Below are 18,955 nucleotides of genomic sequence, written 5' to 3' on the forward strand. Positions count from 1 at the left end.
TGCACCCACTTTGTTCAATCTCTATCTGGAACCATTGGGAAATCTCTTTAGTAAATATGAGATCCTCTACCATCTCTATGCGGATGACACCCAAATATACCATAAGTTGTCCTCCACTCACAATGTCTCGATCCTTAACTCTACTCTCCACTCTATCCAAAACTGGATGTTAACTCATCAACTCATTCTAAATCCATCCAAAACCGAATTCCTCCTACTCTCTTTCTCACTCTCTCCTCTTCCTGTTCAATCTTGGATGGATCAGCTGAATCTACTTAACAATAAACCTATCGTTGTCGACAGCGCAAAATCCCTTGGTGTCGTACTCGACAAAAGGCTCAATCTTCTTTCCCACATCTATTCCATTGCAAAGAATGCTCGATACCAACTGCGCCTTCTTTGGGGGATTCAACGCTTCTTCCCGGAGCAAGACGTAAAAACCCTGGTCCAATCGCTGGCTCTCTCCAGATTGGACTATTGCAATTCTCTTCTTACTGGCCTCCCCAAATACCACCTTTACCCTCTTAAATCCGTTCTCCATTCAGCGGCTCGTTTTATTTTTGGGGCCAAAAGAACTCATCACACCCTTGTTGTCTTCCCTCCATTGGCTTCCCATCGAGGCAAGATCAAGCTACAAAACTGCCTGCATCACCCACAAAGCCTTGCACATTTCCTCCCCTCACTACCTGGCGAATAAACTGAAAATCTCTGGAGGCTCTAGACCGTCTCGTAATGCGGAAAAACTATTGCTTGAGCCCCCCACTTTTAAAAGGGAAAGATCGATGGCTCTATCCTTCTTAGGCAATGCGGTGAGAATCTGGAACTCACTTCCACCATAGCTCCGTACCACGCTCTACCCGGACCTTAAAAATTGACCTCAAATCTCTTCTCTTCCAGAACTAATACACGCCTTTTCAAGTCCCCCAAGGAAGTTATTTCGCTATTGTAAATTTGTATTCTATGCCTGTACAGGTGTCATTCTAGTGTGTTTGTGAGTGACTGCCATCTATTGCTGTATTATACCTCTTCTTGTATATCGTTTGCTTCTGTAACGTGTACTTTTGTAACATTATCCTCATGTAACGTAACTGGTCCTAGTGTGAAGCGCTTTAAAACCTTTGGGTAAAGTCCGCTGTTATGTAAGAAGCCAGAACTCCAACGAAGTAAATATGTAGATTTATTGTAATGCGCAGCACCACCAGATGACATCCGCATACGACCCAGGCAAGCTAGTAACTGCTCTCCAAGAACCCCCACGGCATGGACCCAAAACTCTAGAACATCAATAGAGTCTAAACAGGGCCCGTGCCAACAACATGTTTACATTTGTACATGTTTACTTTTGCACAGCCAACCACATTATACATAACACATCTTCCTCCCTCAAACAAAAGAAACAAAAAAAAAAAATTATGAGTACATTTTTTTGGGGATAAGAGTTACAAAATCAGATAACCATGCAGGTTTTTTACGTAAACGTTTAGTCTCTGAAAAACGTCCATTTTTTTGACTGACCTCAGAGCTAATAGAGTTGGAGGGTAACACAACATCATCACAAATGTTCTGACGTGAAGTATCGCTACTATCAACACTACCATTGTTGTAACTATCAACTCTACACTCTTCTGGGATATCCTCCAAAACATGGCTTTTTTTAGGAGAATAATGAACCTCTTTATACAACTTTCTATCACCTTTAAGTACAGCAATTTTGTTCAAATTCCACACCTTGCCATTAGAAAGTCTGCCAGCCTTTTTCAAAACTTCTTTGACAACAAAGGGACCCATGAACTGACTTTCACCTTTAGAAACCTTCCATGGTTTCTTAACTTTCACAAACATACCTACTTCTACGTTAGGATCTGATTTAAAACTTCTACTAAGGTTAAACCTATGTTTGTTCACAAAATGGGACTTCTCTAACCTCTTTGTCACCTTATCAAGATCTATACGGCATTTGGTGGAAGAAATAAGCCAAGAAGGATTGACTTTTGTCCTTGGTAATCTGCCTCTCATAATCTCAAAAGGAGCACAATTAGTCATATCATTGGTAGTGATCCTGCACTTCCACATGGTCTTCATTACCTGACACTCCCACTTTCCATCACTAACACCAACCATTTGAATTGCAGCTTTAAGTACTCTGTTGAACCTCTCAATTATTCCATTACCTCTTGGATTATATAGTGAAGTGGTACAATGAATAACACCAGTCTTTCTAAAGTATTCTTTCACCTTATTGGATAAGAATTGTACACCGTTATCAGTAATTACACGTATAGGCAAGCCTTCCTCTGTAAACACCTCATCTAAGAACAGCAAAACAGTGTCAGTATTAACCTTATCAACTACTTTTACAACAGGCCATTTAGAAAACAATTCAATGGCAGCAACAATGTATTTGCTCAATGAACCGATAGGACCCATAATGTCCATAGCAATGCTTTCCCAAGGGCCATTAGGAATATGATGTCCTTGCATAATAGGTTTTAAATTCTTCAAAGACTTGTCAGCATTTGCACAAAGGACACATTCTCTGACAATTCGTTCAACAAAAATGTCTAATCCAGGCCACCAGAACGTCCTTTTAACAGACTGTTTAGTTCTGATAATGCCATTGTGGGCCTCATGACCATGTTTGACAATAATATCCCTCAAACCGGAGGGAGGGACGGCTTTATCACCTCTCCAGATAGTATAATCGGAAAAAGACAATTCATCTTTCACCTCCCAAAAATGTCTCAACTCAGGAGAAAGATTCTTTTTAATGGGCCAGCCCCCAATTAAATACTTTCGAACTTCTAATACTTTATCTTTGGAATAATCCATGTTCCAATCTTCAACCTTAATAGGCAGCGCACCCTCATCATGAACCAAGGCAATGCGAAAATCATCCCAAGTATTCCGAATGAACTCTTTCAGGGGTAAAGGGAGTCTGGATAAAAAATGAGCTGTGACATTGTCTCGACCAGGAACATAAACCATCTTATAAATGAAATCTTGTAATGTCATGGACATACGTGCAATCCTAGTAAATGATGCTTTAATTAAACCATCAGTAGTGAGTAATCGTACAAGAGGTTTGTGGTCAGATCTAATCTCACATTCTTTTCCCCGAACAAATACCCTAAAATGTTCAAGTGCCCACACCACAGCTAACGTTTCTCTTTCGATTGTGGAATATTTCCCTTCAGATGGAGTTAAAGCTCTTGACGCATATGCAATGGTGGATTCACTACCATTCTCTCTTTTCTGAGACAGAACGGCTCCCAAACCCTTCGAACTAGCATCAGTGGTGACAATACAAAAGAGCTAAGGATCAAAGTTATTCAGTGCAGCAGCATTACTAATAGCTGATTTGACATCCATAAACCCTTTTTCGCATTCTGCTTCCCATGAAAATTTGCTCTTATTTTTTAAAAGCTGTCTAATGTTAAACACCCTACAAGAAAAATTTCGTACATATTTGGAATAAAATTCTGTCAACCCTAAGAAGGATCGGATGTCATCTTTAGATCTAGGAGAAGGAGCAAGTTGAATGGCTTCCACAAGGTCAGGTTTAGGTTTGACGCCATCAGCACATAGAATATGCCCTAGGTATGTAACAGAGTTAACTCCAAATTTACACTTACAATGTTTAACCGTAAGTCCATTAATGGATAATCTACTGAGGACTACCTCAAGAGCTTGATCATGAGTAGATTTGTTGTCGCCAAACACAAGTATATCATCTTGGAAACAAACTGCATTCTTACAATCACCAAAAATATTGTGCATGACCCGTTGAAACACAGCAGCAGCTGAAGCAAGACCGAATGGCATTCTCTTAAATTGAAAACACCCAAATGGTGTGATAAAAACAGTGTACTTCTTACAATTTTCATCTAAGACAATTTGGTGGTATGCAGATGACAAATCGATACATGAGAAAAGCTTAGCCCCAGAAACCAAAGCCAGCATTTCAGAAATACGGGGAAGAGGGAATTGGTCGACTACAATATTGTTGTTAAGATGGCGCAGATCAATACATAACCTGATATTTCCATTTGAACGTCTGGCCACAACAATGGGAGAAACCCATTCAGAGGAATCAACTCTCTCTATAATGTCACTCTCTACCAATTTATCAAGTTATTTTTTGACTTCATCCCTAACTGTAATATGAATATTTCTTGCTTTGTAAATTTTGGGGCATGCATTGCCTTTTAAAATGATTTTATGTTTGAAATTAATCAACTCCCCAATACTGTCTTTAAATACATTAGGGAACTTACTCAACATGACGCTACCACATTGGTTAGGTTCCCCAATAACCATGACAGGGTCTGGACTATTGGGATTGAGAATAATGTCAAGTCTTCCTTGTTCAAACCACCCTAGAACAGAAGGTCCGTGTTTGGATATATATAATTTAGCAGTACATTCATGACCTTAAAATTTGAATACTAGTACTCTAAAACCAAGAATGTCAATTTTCTCACCTGAATACCCTTGCGGGTTAATATCCTCAGGGTACAACAGGGGACAAAGTTTATCTATAAATTTAGACTTCCATACACTCTTGTTAATTATCGAATAAGGAGAACCTGAATCTGCATAAATTTGTAGCTGTACTCCCCCAATCGTCATCTCACAGATAGGTTTTTTTCTAATTAAATTATTGCCAATATTCAAAATGATAGACTGTCCTTCTGTAATATTTAACATGTGTGACTTTTCAAAATCGCCCTCTTTAGTGTCAAGGTCATTCTCATTGAATTCACCATCCTCAACACACCTTACTTTTTAGGTCTCGCCTGACCCAGCGCATGCGCTGGTCTGGCGAGACTTATTGAGAGGGCTTCAAAAAGTGCTACCAGGCCAAACTAGAGCTTCAGTGCATGTGCGCGGGCACGCGCGCCGCACTTTACCGTGATTACTTTCACTATCGCGGCTGCTTTGATGTGTGATCGCGATCACTTTCACTTTCGCGGCCGCACGGCCGCTTTGCATAGCCAATAGGTCTCGCTTTTGGGACCTTATAAGTATTTAGTTATGCAACTGTTGCATAGCTAAACACTTATAAGGTCCCATAGGCGAGACCTATTGGCTATGCCAATGCTTGTTTATTTTTACTTTTTCTACAAGCCTTGGCAATATGGCCTAAGACACCGCAGACAGAACATCTCTGTTTAATTGCTGGGCAACCCTTAAAACTTGCTAATGTGAACCACTGTCGCACCTCAACTTGTTGGGGTCCATCGGGTATTCTTTAACAGAATTGTTTTTTTTATAATTGGATTTGATTTTGGTATTATCAATCTTAGCTACGACATTGCTAGATTTATTATTTTCATCAACTTTAACCTCTTTTGCACTTCTGCTAGACACTCCTGCCTTTCTAACAATCGCTAGAATATCTTCTAATTTCGAGTCGCCATTCACCCACAATCTATCCTGAATAGAAGTGTCCTTAATCAGTCAGTCAATTATCTTTATTCGATTATTGAAAATCATAAAAGATCGAGCAAAGAAATACATAACAACATTTCATCAGATCATTGAATTTGCATACAATTATCAGAAAAAAAGAAACAATTAAATTTGTACATTTAAAACATACATAAATATTTTAAAAAGAATAAAAAGAAGGGTATATTACAAAAGAGAGGAAGTTCATTTTTCACAGATAAAGTGCCTATGCCTTATTTGGAACTTATTCAAACGTGCTCCTGCCACTAGAAAACTAGCGACAGCGAAGGCTACTTTTATATTAGGAAGAAGTTGCAAGAACAGCAGAGCTGGTTTTACCTGAATAAAGCCCTGAGTGCGTAAAATAGGAAGCAAGTACCTTTTTCTAATCTCGATATAATGACCGCAGAACATGATAAAGTGCATCGTATCCTGAACCGAAAAACAGTCGCAATCACAAGGTTCAGCGTCATCAGGTCTGGCCCAGGTTCCAAAATTACCCAAAATAAAGTGAATTAAATCGAAACGAAATCTCGTTAAGAGAAAACGATGGTAAGGGTTTGTTACCCACAAAAGGTATGGTTCCATTCCAGGAACAGAGGTGAGCAAGAAGTGTTTCCTTACCATGGGTTTTTTTAGCTCTTGTGCTTCCCTTTCCAGAGCGTATAGATTTAACAGGGTATTTTTAACTAATTTTAAATCTTCGTAAGTTATTTCAACTGGAGATGAGAAGAGCTCCGGTCGGCCTGCTAAGGACAGCTGAGTTCTCACATATCTTACCCATGGGATTTTAAGTGCTCTGTCCAGGGCTAAACAATCTTTTAAAATGATGTGATTTAATGTAAGCTCCTGGTTAAGCCAGATTTTTAACCAGCCAATCACTGGTGCTAATTTCAAGGTGTCAGATATATAGCCCAAACCTACCTCTGTATGTAATGCAAATGTCGGGGTTGATTGGGGAACAGAAAGAAGAGATCTTAAGAATTTATTTTCTACATTCTGTATTTTAATGGGGTTAATATATCCCCAAATAATGGAGCCATACTGGGCGACTGACAAGCATTTTGCTTTATAAACTTTAATTATGCTTTCCATAGGACGTGCGCCCAGTTTTTTGGCAAAACCCAGCAGCCCTGCGGTCGCTCTAGCAACAGCGTTACTTTTAACCAGAAGCTGGGGGCCCCAGGAGCCCTTTTCATCAAAAGTCACACCTAAATATGGGAAAGAAGGAACTCTCTTTACCTCCTTCCCTGCGCAGTGAAATGTTAGCGTCTTTTTTTTTCTGCCTGCGTGTCCAGAGATCATTACATGTGATTTATCTGTATTGATTTTCATATCCAAAGATACCATAAAAGCTCCAAAAGATAAAAGGAGTTTATTCAATGCAACTCCAGAGCGTGCAAGAAGAACAGCGTCATCCGCGTACAGGAGGACAGGTATCTTTGTCTCCCCTGCTCGCGGAATATCACTGTGTGATGTTTGCATTACTGTCTCAAGGTCATTAATGTATAGGGTGAATAGTAGGGGGGCGAGTATACACCCTTGTCTAACCCCCCTCTCAGACTTAAAGAGGCAGGTGCATCTTCCTTCCCTAGTGACTCTAACTGAAGTCATAAGATCCTTATGTAGCTCGGCTAAGTAATCAACTAAGGGTGGGTCAAGGCCCATGGCCAAAAGGATCCCCCACAGCCTTGACCTGTTAACCAGGTCAAAAGCTGAGGAGAGGTCCATAAAGGCCATGTACAGTGAACCACCCCTAGCGACCACATATTTGTTTATAATAAGCTCTAGGTTTAGGCACTGATCTAAAGTTCCTCTTTTGGCTCTAAAGCCATATTGTGCATTAGATAAAATACCCTTACTTTCTAAAATCGTGGACAATCTGCCTAACAGGACTCTCCCCAAGATTTTGACACTTGAATCAATAAGAGAGATGGGCCTGTAACAGGCCGGATCTGTCCTCTGTCCCTTCTTGAAGATTGGCACAATGGTCGAAATAGCCCAACTGGGGGGGAAAATAAATTCCCTAGTGGCGTTAAAAATATTAGTTAAAATTTTTGAGCTGAATTGAGGAGCGGTCTTAAAGAAGTCTGCAGGGACCCCGTCTGGCCCCGGTGCCTTTTTGCAAAGTGTATCTTTTAATGCAAGTATCACCTCTTCCTGAGTGAAGGGAGGAATTTGAGTCAATGATTTTAATGCTGTTGTTTCACAATCTGTTGTGGTGTGAGTTTGACTATAAATGTTACTAAAGTGTGACACCCACTGTTCATCTGGGATAATACAGTCAGCTCTTTGATTATCTAGTCCCACAAAATATGGGTGGTTTATGACTGCCCAGAATTTAGCACTGTCTTTCTGTGTCTCGGGCAGTAACAAATCATTCCAAGCCTCATTTTTAATCTCAGATTTCCTCTTCCTAATAGCAAGATTGTATTGTTTCCTCAATGATGCTATCAGTACTCTATTTCTAGGTTTACACTTTAGAGCCTTAAGAAGGGCTGAATGGGCCCTAGAGCAGTTTGTGTCAAACCATCTAGGGCCAATTGTTTTGTTTGACTTTGCCTTTACAGTCAGATCTAAATTAACTTGATGACATATGACACCAAAGGCATCAACCATTTTGGCACTCGGGTTTTCGTTATCTAAACAAATGGCAATTTCATCAACAACTTTAGCCAATGTCTCCTGTAAAAAGGATGTTGGGATAACTTGGTCCCATTTCAGCCTGCGATTTTGATCTTTAAGCTCAAGACCTGTCGCGCACAATGTGTCAATCTTCCTATTTTCCAGGACTCCATATGCTATAACCTCTAAAATCACAGGATTGTGATCGCTAAAAACAGAAGTTTCTACCATATAAACGAATGTTTTAGGTAGAATACTTAAAGAAACAAAAATGTAATCTATGATTGTACCAGAATCATGACCCACATATGTTGGTAGCCTCAAATAGTTTGAGCAGGTACAAAATTCATAAAGATTGAGGGTAGCCAAAAATGATTCCAAAATCTCTCCGCTTGGAGTGTGTTCAAAATGCGGAGATGAAGGATGAAAAGGAAGCATCTCAGTTTCCCTCTGACAACCTGCCAAACAGGGATGGATATTAAAATCTCCCATAAGGATTACCTCAAATTCGAAACAGCTATTCTCAATATGAGTAGATAAGAGATCCTGTAAGGCTAACAAATGCTCGTTAGGAAATTGACTGGTCGAAGAATTATAAAAATTTACAAATAAAATAGGGTTACAGTTTGATAAAGTCAATTCAACCATTAAGCAATTTTTGTATTTAGACTGGATATATCTGGGTTTACCTTTAACGTCAAGAGAAATATACACAACTAGCCCACCCCTAGCTCTTCCTGCTTTACTAGGGACTGCAGGCACTGAGAAATGAGAGTAGCCATCTAGGGGCAAACACTCTGACGTGTCCCAAGTTTCTTGGAAAGCAAGAATGTCATAACTCCTGATTTTATCCAACCACATTTTGTCTTTAAATTTGGTTCTGAGTCCAGCAATGTTCCAGCTCAAAATTCTACAGGCTCTATTGCCTGCGGAGAACTGGAGAGGTAAAACGAGAGCCGGCTGTGGTTCCTCAACATCATTAATTTGACTTGGCAAGAGTCAATCATTTTGGTCCATAAAAGAAAGTGGCGCAAAACGGTTAAACAGTTCCAAAGGTTGTGTAACAGGGTTAAATACAAAGGGTTGTTGTCGTTGGGCTGGTGCGTTATTCCTTATATCTTGACCCCATCTAGAATGAAGATCCCAATTTGTATTCCATCCTAAAACAGGAGTCCTTGGGATTGATACATTCTGTTGTTCCCCGTAAAAGAATTTCAGAGTAAGGGGAACCACAGTGCCTTGTCTTCGTTGAGGGGGAAGGATATTTGCAAGGATATTAGGAAGAACATGTTGGTTTGAAAAGCTCACAGCCACACAATCACCTTTGAATTTTTTTGGACGGTTTCCCAGCCAAGAAACCCTAGATGCTGATTTGATTACACTTGCGAGATGTTGCTGTCCTCCTGGAGCTAGCCGCACATTGCTGGTTAACCAATGTAAAGCTTTGCTACACAGTGAGTTAGAACTTTCCACCGTGCCTCTTTCTAATGGAGGAACATTTGCAAGGACTAACACCACGGGTGTGGCTTCAACAATAAATTGCAGGGGATCCGACGTAGAAGTATGGGGTTGTAATGTTTGCATGTGGGTAACATTCGCCGCAGGGATTGGGTTTACTGGGGGGCACTGGAGCGTAGAGGTCCCAACAACGGCGTTGGAAATCAGTGACGATGGATTCTCCCCAGAGGGCTCTGTTCCCTCTCCGACACCCAAAATAGTTCCATCAGCGGCTTCCCCATGATTATTGTTCAGCAGAGTAACTAGCGTGGTTAAATTTTCAATGCCACTTGCAACTGTATTTTGATGACCACCCAGCTTCTTGACCTCTGCTTGTAATTTATCTATCTTGGATATGAGGGGTTTGATAATGAAATTAATTTTAGTCTCAATAAAGTCCGCAATTTTGTCTAAGAGGGCTTCTTCAATAAAACGAATAGAAGGATCCTCAGCATGATTCATTTGTGTACATTTTGAGGTATTAACCCTCTTCCCTTTAGCCCCAGAACGTAGACCACCCCGCTTAAGAGGGATCTTGGTGCATTGACGTTTGGGTCTAACTTCATGAGCTGTAGGAGTTAAGTCAAATATAGGCACCTGGGATGTCTGAGACTGTGTATCTTGGTCAGAATTAATGTCATTCAAATCATTTATATCACCCTCAATGGACGAATCTTCTGAAGCAGGAGTTACATTGTCCGGAATATCAGGTATGACTTGTGAAACAGTGTCAGCTGACATGGTGGCGCTAAAAACATCTTGTGTGTAAATTTCATCAGACGAGGTAATAGCAAAAGTGGGTGGGGACAAACAGAGTAAGTCCGGTGATTGGCTCAGCCCCAATGACTCCCTCCTTTGCGTATTGATTTTCTGTACAGTCTGAACCAAATAATTGTTCATCTTGTTATTTTGGACTGTAACTGCTTTTTTAGGCATGACTTATACTGTAACCGCAAATCGTGCGATAAGATGAATGTGGGGACTTCTATGTGCTCAACTTACTTGCGCAATGATGTCCGATATGACTCCGGCAGCGTGTGTGGCCCTGCCCCTGCCTCTTCCTGCCGATGAGGGCCGTAGAGGGCCCGCCCTTTGCCCGGGCTTCGCTCCGGGCGTCCCGCGAAGCGGGCCTGACGCTGATTTTATGCGCCTCCTGGCGCCGTTGATGCGTGCGTGCTGTGCGCCGCCGCAACTGCTGCCGGGATTCGTAGTCCCGTGCGGCGGCGCGGGATCTGGCTGGCGATGACTCCTGGCGGTGGCGGCACAAGCGCGTGGTCTGTACGGACTCTTGGCGATGGCGGCGTTCAGGTAAGCTCGGTTCCCCCCGCTCCGCCGGCCTGACGCTGATTTTATGCGCCTCCTGGCGCCGTTGATGCGTGCGTGCTGTGCGCCGCCGCAAGTGCTGCCGGGATTCGTAGTCCCGTGCGGCGGCGCGGGATCTGGCTGGCGATGACTCCTGGCGGTGGCGGCACAAGCGCGTGGTCTGTACGGACTCTTGGCGATGGCGGCGTTCAGGTAAGCTCGGTTCCCCCCGCTCCGCCGGCCTGACGCTGATTTTATGCGCCTCCTGGCGCCGTTGATGCGTGCGTGCTGTGCGCCGCCGCAAGTGCTGCCGGGATTCGTAGTCCCGTGCGGCGGCGCGGGATCTGGCTGGCGATGACTCCTGGCGGTGGCGGCACAAGCGCGTGGTCTGTACGGACTCTTGGCGATGGCGGCGTTCAGGTAAGCTCGGTTCCCCCCGCTCCGCCGGCCTGACGCTGATTTTATGCGCCTCCTGGCGCCGTTGATGCATGCGTGCTGTGCGCCGCCGCAAGTGCTGCCGGGATTCGTAGTCCCGTGCGGTGGCGCGGGATCTGGCTGGCGATGACTCCTGGCGGTGGCGGCACAAGCGCGTGGTCTGTACGGACTCTTGGCGATGGCGGCGTTCAGGTAAGCTCGGTTCCCCCCGCTCCGCCGGCCTGACGCTGATTTTATGCGCCTCCTGGCGCCGTTGATGCGTGCGTGCTGTGCGCCGCCGCAAGTGCTGCCGGGATTCGTAGTCCCGTGCGGCGGCGCGGGATCTGGCTGGCGATAACTCCTGGCGGTGGCGGCACAAGCGCGTGGTCTGTACGGACTCTTGGCGATGGCGGCGTTCAGGTAAGCTCGGTTCCAGCAATGTGTTGTTATTCTAGATAGGAATGTGTCAGACAGATCTCTGGTACTGCACTTGGAGATGCGTGGATGTGTTCACCTTGGCTCCAGACAATAAAGGAGTTGTACACTTGAAAATAGAGTTTGTCATGTGTACACAACAAACACTCATTGGAGGGGGCACCGCATTCGGTTTCGCCCAGGGACCTCTCCCAGCTAAAACGAGCTCTGGACCCAGAGAAGTGTCCTTAATGTGCATGACGACCTGATCCCTAATAAAATCTTCTTGTAGATTCCCAAATTGACAATCCAGAGAAAGTGTTCTTAAAGCAGATACATAGTTATCCACAGATTCGTCAGCATTCTGTTTTCTCTGAAAAAACTTGTATCTTAAAATACCAATGCACACTTTGGGCGAAAAGTAACAGTCAAAGTCGTTGACAGCCACTGTAAAAACATTCTGATCACTGCCACCGCTAATTTTAGACATTTGATTGTAGGCTTTAAGACCTTCAGGCCCTACAGAATGCAGAAAAATCCCTTTTTTTTCCAGAGACATTTTGCCTTTCACATCTAATGTCTCTATGTAGTTGATGAAATATGCTTTCCACTCTGTCCATTCCATGCAGGGATTACCACCAGCAGGCCAGAAGCATTGAGGAGGTGCCAAGTTATAATTTTGAGCACTCGCCATCTTAATTAGAAGAAATGCTTAAATAATTTAAAAAACGAGTGGAGAATCTTTTGCTGACAAATACAGATAAAGGGCTCACCAAAAATACAAACTGAAAGAATAATTTTGAAAAATAGGTATGGAATACCTCGTAGGAGATCAGCGCGTAATGCTCGGTCCACAATGTTGATTACTCGTTGCTAGGCAACCATGTAAACACCAAGAGAATAAGAGAAACAAAATGGCGGCACGTTGCGTACGTACGCGCAGGCAACCATAGAGATGCACGTTGAAGGCAGGAGAGTCCGTGTATCCCTGGTGCTGTACAGGAAACACTACTCCGAGCCTTGTAGAATGCGTAGAAGATCGGCGGAAGACGTCACACCGAGCTCATAAAGCGCCGCAGGAACCATGGAACCTTGAAGAGGTCAGCAGTTGCAGTAAGCGTATTTTTCAAAATAAATGATGAATTTGTTCAAAATCCGTAAAAATAGAATGAACCCAAGTAGAAAATCCTGGTTAAAAATTTTGAGTACATCCCGATGTGTAGACGTCAAAGCACACACCTGCAAGCGGGGAAAGTATTCTTTAAACGCATACGTGAGTTCGTCCTGTTAACCTTTCAATAGTTTTCAGACTTTAACGTTGGTTGCAAAGGGGGAAGATGTGTTACGTTCCTCTTATGTCCCATTCGGGACACCGTTCTTGTTTGCCACCCATGTGTCCCTGCGCGGACACCATACCAGTGAGGTCATCAGCTGTCCAACTGTTCCTTGACAGTTGACAGCTGATCGCCGATCTAGCAAGTCGTCATTCGCTCCTCCCCTGTCGGAGCATGTGTTGGTATTACTAATAAAGGACCTTTCTACTCCACCCCGTGCCTGAATCTTCTTAACAACTTGGCGATCGAGGGCCAACACGGAACCCACGTTCGTCGGAAAAAGGAAAAAAAAACTTTCCTGACAAGAGGCTTGCAGTTTCAAGGATCGGACATTCTAATTTAAATTAAATGAAATTTCGACAGGATTTCACCCAGTACATAGGGTGATTAAGAAACTTTTCATCTCTACGAACTTTATTCATATCTTGGTCGTGTTCAGAAGAGAGAAAAAAAAACAACAACAAGGAACGTTCAGCTTTCTCTGAGGTGAATATTTGCCAATGTGACGCTTTCACTTTAAGAAAATATTTTTGGCAATTTTAAAACTGTCTGATCTACTAATCGTGCAGTTGCTGAGTGATTGTGAGGAGAACCTTCGTTTCAAGCTTATCATGGACTGCATCCAACGTTTCACTCAACCGCTGCAACTGTCATCTGTCAACTGTCATTCGTCAACGGACTTCCATCTCAGCTGCAACATACGTCATCACGCTCTCACGTGATACATGCCGCCATATTGGAAAACCCTCCTTCCTGCACTACGCTGTCTAGTGTTCCTTGGTGACGATCGTCCTGCCTACGACGCACTACGCTACGATCCTGGAATCACAAGTCAATTTCAACGCGCGCACCGAATTTAGCAACGAAACCCTCACCGGTGCAGCGCGTGTTCGAGGATAATTGACACGGAGTAACGAGGACATTCCAACTGTACATCACAAGTAGTAGGTGTTTCCTAAAATTCCCCAAATTGACAATATCTACTGGCATATTGTGTACAATGTAAATCACTTTTGCTCTTTATCGTTTGGCAGATACTGTGATGCACATCACATTAACGCATTTCACATTTCCTATCTTAAGGATCACACTCACCAGTTCACTTCACGTGTACTTGCCTAACACTTCTACTGCCATACTCTGACTGACTAGTTTTAACATAATTCAGTGTCATGGCATCAGGATACGTGTGGAATCTCGCACCTCCCGAGACATTTTTAAGAGCAGGGGATGAGCCTGTTCTCAGATGGGAAGAGTGGAGAGATTATTTTTTAAACTACATTTCCACACTAGAAGAAGATGATGAAGTTAAACCTGAAAGGAAGTATAAGCTACTCATGCATTCATTGGGGGCCGGCGGAATAAAAGTGTACAATGCTATAAACAAAACAATTAGGGCTGAAAATGAAGGTGACGTTTTCAGTAATGCCATTGACGATCTCAATACGTACTATAAACCCAGAGTATGCGTCGGAGTAGACCGCTACAAATTTTTCCACAGAAAACAAGGTGACAACGAATCTATTGACGACTACGTGTCTGCATTGAAAAACCTAGCATTAAATTGTCGCTTTGGAGACTTGCATGATGAACTCATACGTGATCAGATAGTAATGCAAGGATCTAATTCCAACATACAAGATAATCTGTGGGCTAAAGGAGAGTATCCTTTACAGAACATAATTGATATTGCCAGAAAGGCAGAACTTACAGGGCGCTGCGCCAAGGCAGTTCTGGCGGAAACGAAAGAGAAAAATAAAGGTGATGTCGTGGGGAAAGTGGTTGAGAAAAAGAACTATTCCAAACCCAATGTAAATCAAAAAAACTGTAGAAAAGTGTACAAGAAAAATGAAACCAGAACCGAAATTCATTGTTATCGATGTTTGAGTCCCTCTCACTTGGCAAATGATCCTAAATGTCCTGCCAAAGAAATTAAATGCACGCATTGTGGGGTGAAGGGTCATTATGTAAAGGCTTGCAACAAAAGAAAACCGCAAAAAATTAAAATGATTGAGTACAGTGGGAACTCAAGCGAAAATGAAGATGACTATGATGACGTTAACATGTACGTACTAAATATTGATGAGGAAAGGGGCGAAAACGTAAATGTAATAAACACAACAGAAAAGATAACCAAAACAAGAAAACCAATATGTCACATGACGATTGGAGGAATAAATATTGACATTGTGGCAGAATCTGGGTCACCGTACACCATAGTCAACAAACAAGTATGGAAGGATAAGTTTGAACCAAAACTGGGTAATGACCTAGAGAAACCAGATATAAAAATAAGGTCATTTACTGGAGAGCCTATTGAGGTATGTGGTTATAAGAGACTCAATTTCCAATACAAAAGTCGTGACTCAGACAGTAAATTATATGTTTCTGAAGTTGGTCCATCTGTATTGGGGTGGATGGATCAGGGAAGTTTGGGAATCATCCTTGATCCAAGCAGAGAGGAGCCCGTTCTAAGTCTTTTTGATGATGGAAACTACGCAGAATCCTTGCTCAAAAAATACCCCAAAGTATTTAGTGGGACTGTAGGAGAGCTTAAGGGATATCAACATAAAATACAACTCAAACCTATTAACACACCCATAATACATAAAGCAAGAAATATCCCATTTGCCATCAGAGAGGAGGTAGAATCTCAATTGAATCAACTTTTAAACGAAGGGATTATTGAAAGAATCGATGCCTCAGAATGGGTTGCACCTTTGGTAATTGCCAAACGAGCCAACGGAAAATTAAGGCTCTGCGTCGATCTTAGAGACCTCAATCAGAACATTGTCGTAGAACAGTACCCACTTCCAAAAATAAACGAAATGTTAGCTGCCACCAAGGATATAAAATGGTTTTCAACTGTGGACTTGAAGTCCGCATACCACCAAGTGCCTCTACATCGTGACAGCAGGTCACTGACCACTTTCATTACTCCACAGGGATGTTTCAGGTTCACCCGAGTACCTTTTGGCTTGGCCTCAGCGGCAGCTATGTTTCAAAGACTTATGAACCATGTCTTCAAGGGAGTAACAGGTATTTTACTATTTCAGGATGATATCCTGATTATGGGGAAGACCAAGGAAGAACACGATAAAAGGGTTGAGCAAGTTCTCGAAATTTTGGAAAGTAAAGGTCTTACCGCAGAACATGCCAAGTGCAAATTTGCAAGTAAGTCTGTAAATTACCTGGGCCATAAGATAACTGGTGATGGTATTAGCCCAAAAATGGAATTGTTACAAGCAATTAAGGATTCCCCTGTGCCATCCAACAAGGATGAAGTAAGATCGTTCTTAGGACTGGTGGAGTTTTACTCCAAATTTATCAGAAATTTTGCATTGAAAACTTATGATCTTAGACAACAGCTCAAAACTAAGAACAAATTCGAGTGGAACAAGGACTGTGAAACTGCATTTCAAAACCTAAAGAACGACATGTGCACGGCGTTACCATTGCAAGGATATGATTCAACCTTGCAGAACTATTTAGCAACAAGGGTATTGGCGCGGTCCTAACCCAAAAAGACTCCAGGGGCACTGAGTACACAGTGGCTTTCGCCTCGCGATCACTAACTCCAGCTGAGGAAAAGTATTCCGTGATTGAACGCAAAGCACTTGCGTGTGTATGGGCACTGGAGCATTTCAGGCAGTACATTTGGGGAAGGATGGTCCACCTGTGCACAGACCACAAACCACTAATCAAAGTACTGACAACGAAAGGATTATACACAGCATCCTCAAGGTTGGCGAGAATGTCTGTACGCTTATTTGACTTTGTGTACAAGGTACGTTACATACCAGGGGTGAAGAATGTCGTGGCCGACTATCTCAGCAGAATGCCTTTGAAGAATAGGGAGCAGACTGATGAGGAAAATGAAGAAATGTGCATTGCTAAAATTTTTGATGAAGACAGCAGGATTGGAAGAGATGAATGGTTCGCTGAACAGAAGAAAGATGACACCATTGTTCAAGTAATGGAAAAAATTAACGGGGGGTGGCCAGCAAAGAATAGGCTACCAGAAAAACTCAAACATTTTTGGGAAGTCAAGAATGAATTGTGCCAGGAGGATGGATTTTTGATCAGAAGTGGAAGATTCATACCACCTGAGTCGTTACGCACCGATATTCTTAAAATATGCCATGAAGGGCATCTAGGTATTGCTAAGACGAAAAACAGGGTAAAAAACATGTACTGGTGGCCTGGTGTGAGCAGAGACGTTGAAAGAGCTATCAGAGAATGCAAATTGTGCATGGACGCAGACAAATCACAAGTTACATTCAGACCACCATTACAACCCATTATCTCACCCACCATGCCGTGGGAAAGAATAGGGATCGATGTGATGGGACCCATTACTGAAGCGCAGGAACAATGGTATGTGATAGTTATTAAAGATCACTTCAGTAAATGGCCTGAAGTAAAGATAACCAGCAAGCCAGACGCACACAACCTTGTGAAATTTATGGATGAGACATTTTCCAGGGAAGGACTTCCCAAGCAAATAATTAGTGACAATGGCGCACAATTCATGTCTCACATTTTTCAAAACTATATACAAAGACACAATATTAAACATAAAACCACATCTGTGTATCACCCCGCTGCCAATGGTGCAGTCGAAAGATTTAATAGAGTGTTGAAGGGCACTATCAAATTGGCTGCGAACAATAATCTCGACTGGAAACAAGAAGTGTTAAAAACTGTGTGGGCTTACCGCATTACACCTAGTGACACCACGGGGCATAGCCCATTTGAACTTATGCGCGGTAGAACTCCACTATCAAAAGACAATGTGGGGTGGATAAATGCAGCCAAAAGAGTGGAGTGGTCAGCCAGTGCAATCCGAGAGAGACTTATGCAAGCCCAGCACAAAACAAAAGATTACTATGACAAAAAACACGGATGCAAAAATGTAGAACTCAAAGTGGGAGATCTTGTCAAGGTGAGAAGGAGTGGTCACGTGGGGAAAACACAGAATAGATATACCCCCCCTTTGACTGTAAGGAACGTTTATGGTAACTCAGCACGTCTGAGCGACGGAAGAGTGTGGCACTTCTCAGCACTGTCGGCACACAAGTATCCTGCAAACACTGAAGCAGAATCCAAGAAGGATCCCAGTCCAGAGATCTACATGGACAATCAATGTACAGCTGCCAAAGACAACAAGACATCCATAGACTTTTCGGACTACGAGTCTGACTATGAGTTCCCTACAACACCCAAGACTGTGGGAAGAAGCAACACAAGAACCACCATGGAACCATCAATAAGAATAAACGAAAATCAGGCTGTTAAGGAAAACCGGCGCAAGTTGCCACCTACACCGCTTGAAGGGAATTCACCACAAATCCGCAGAACACGTGCAGGGAGGTTGTTGGGAGCACCGGTTAAGCTCAAAGACTATGTTTGTGAGTGAACCTCACCTTGTCAGAGACCTGTTAACCTTTCAATAGTTTTCAGACTTTAACGTTGGTTGCAAAGGGGGAAGATGTGTTACGTTCCTCTTATGTCCCATTCGGGACACCGTTCTTGTTTGCCACCCATGTGTCCCTGCGCGGACACCATACCAGTGAGGTCATCAGCTGTCCAACTGTTCCTTGACAGTTGACAGCTGATCGCCGATCTAGCAAGTCGTCATTCGCTCCTCCCCTGTGGGAGCATGTGTTGGTATTACTAATAAAGGACCTTTCTACTCCACCCCGTGCCTGAATCTTCTTAACACCCAAGTAGAAAATCCTGGTTAAAAATTTTGAGTACATCCCGATGTGTAGACGTCAAAGCACACACCTGCAAGCGGGGATAGTATTCTTTAAACGCATACGTGAGTTCGTCCTGAATGGTGGTGCCACTGATATAAGTTCTCCGATCGTCGCCAAGTTTGTTATGTAAGAAGCCAGAACTCCAACGAAGTAAAT

Source organism: Triturus cristatus, chromosome 4_1 (assembly GCF_964204655.1).
Source record: "Triturus cristatus chromosome 4_1, aTriCri1.1, whole genome shotgun sequence".
Taxonomy (NCBI): Eukaryota; Metazoa; Chordata; class Amphibia; order Caudata; family Salamandridae; genus Triturus; species Triturus cristatus.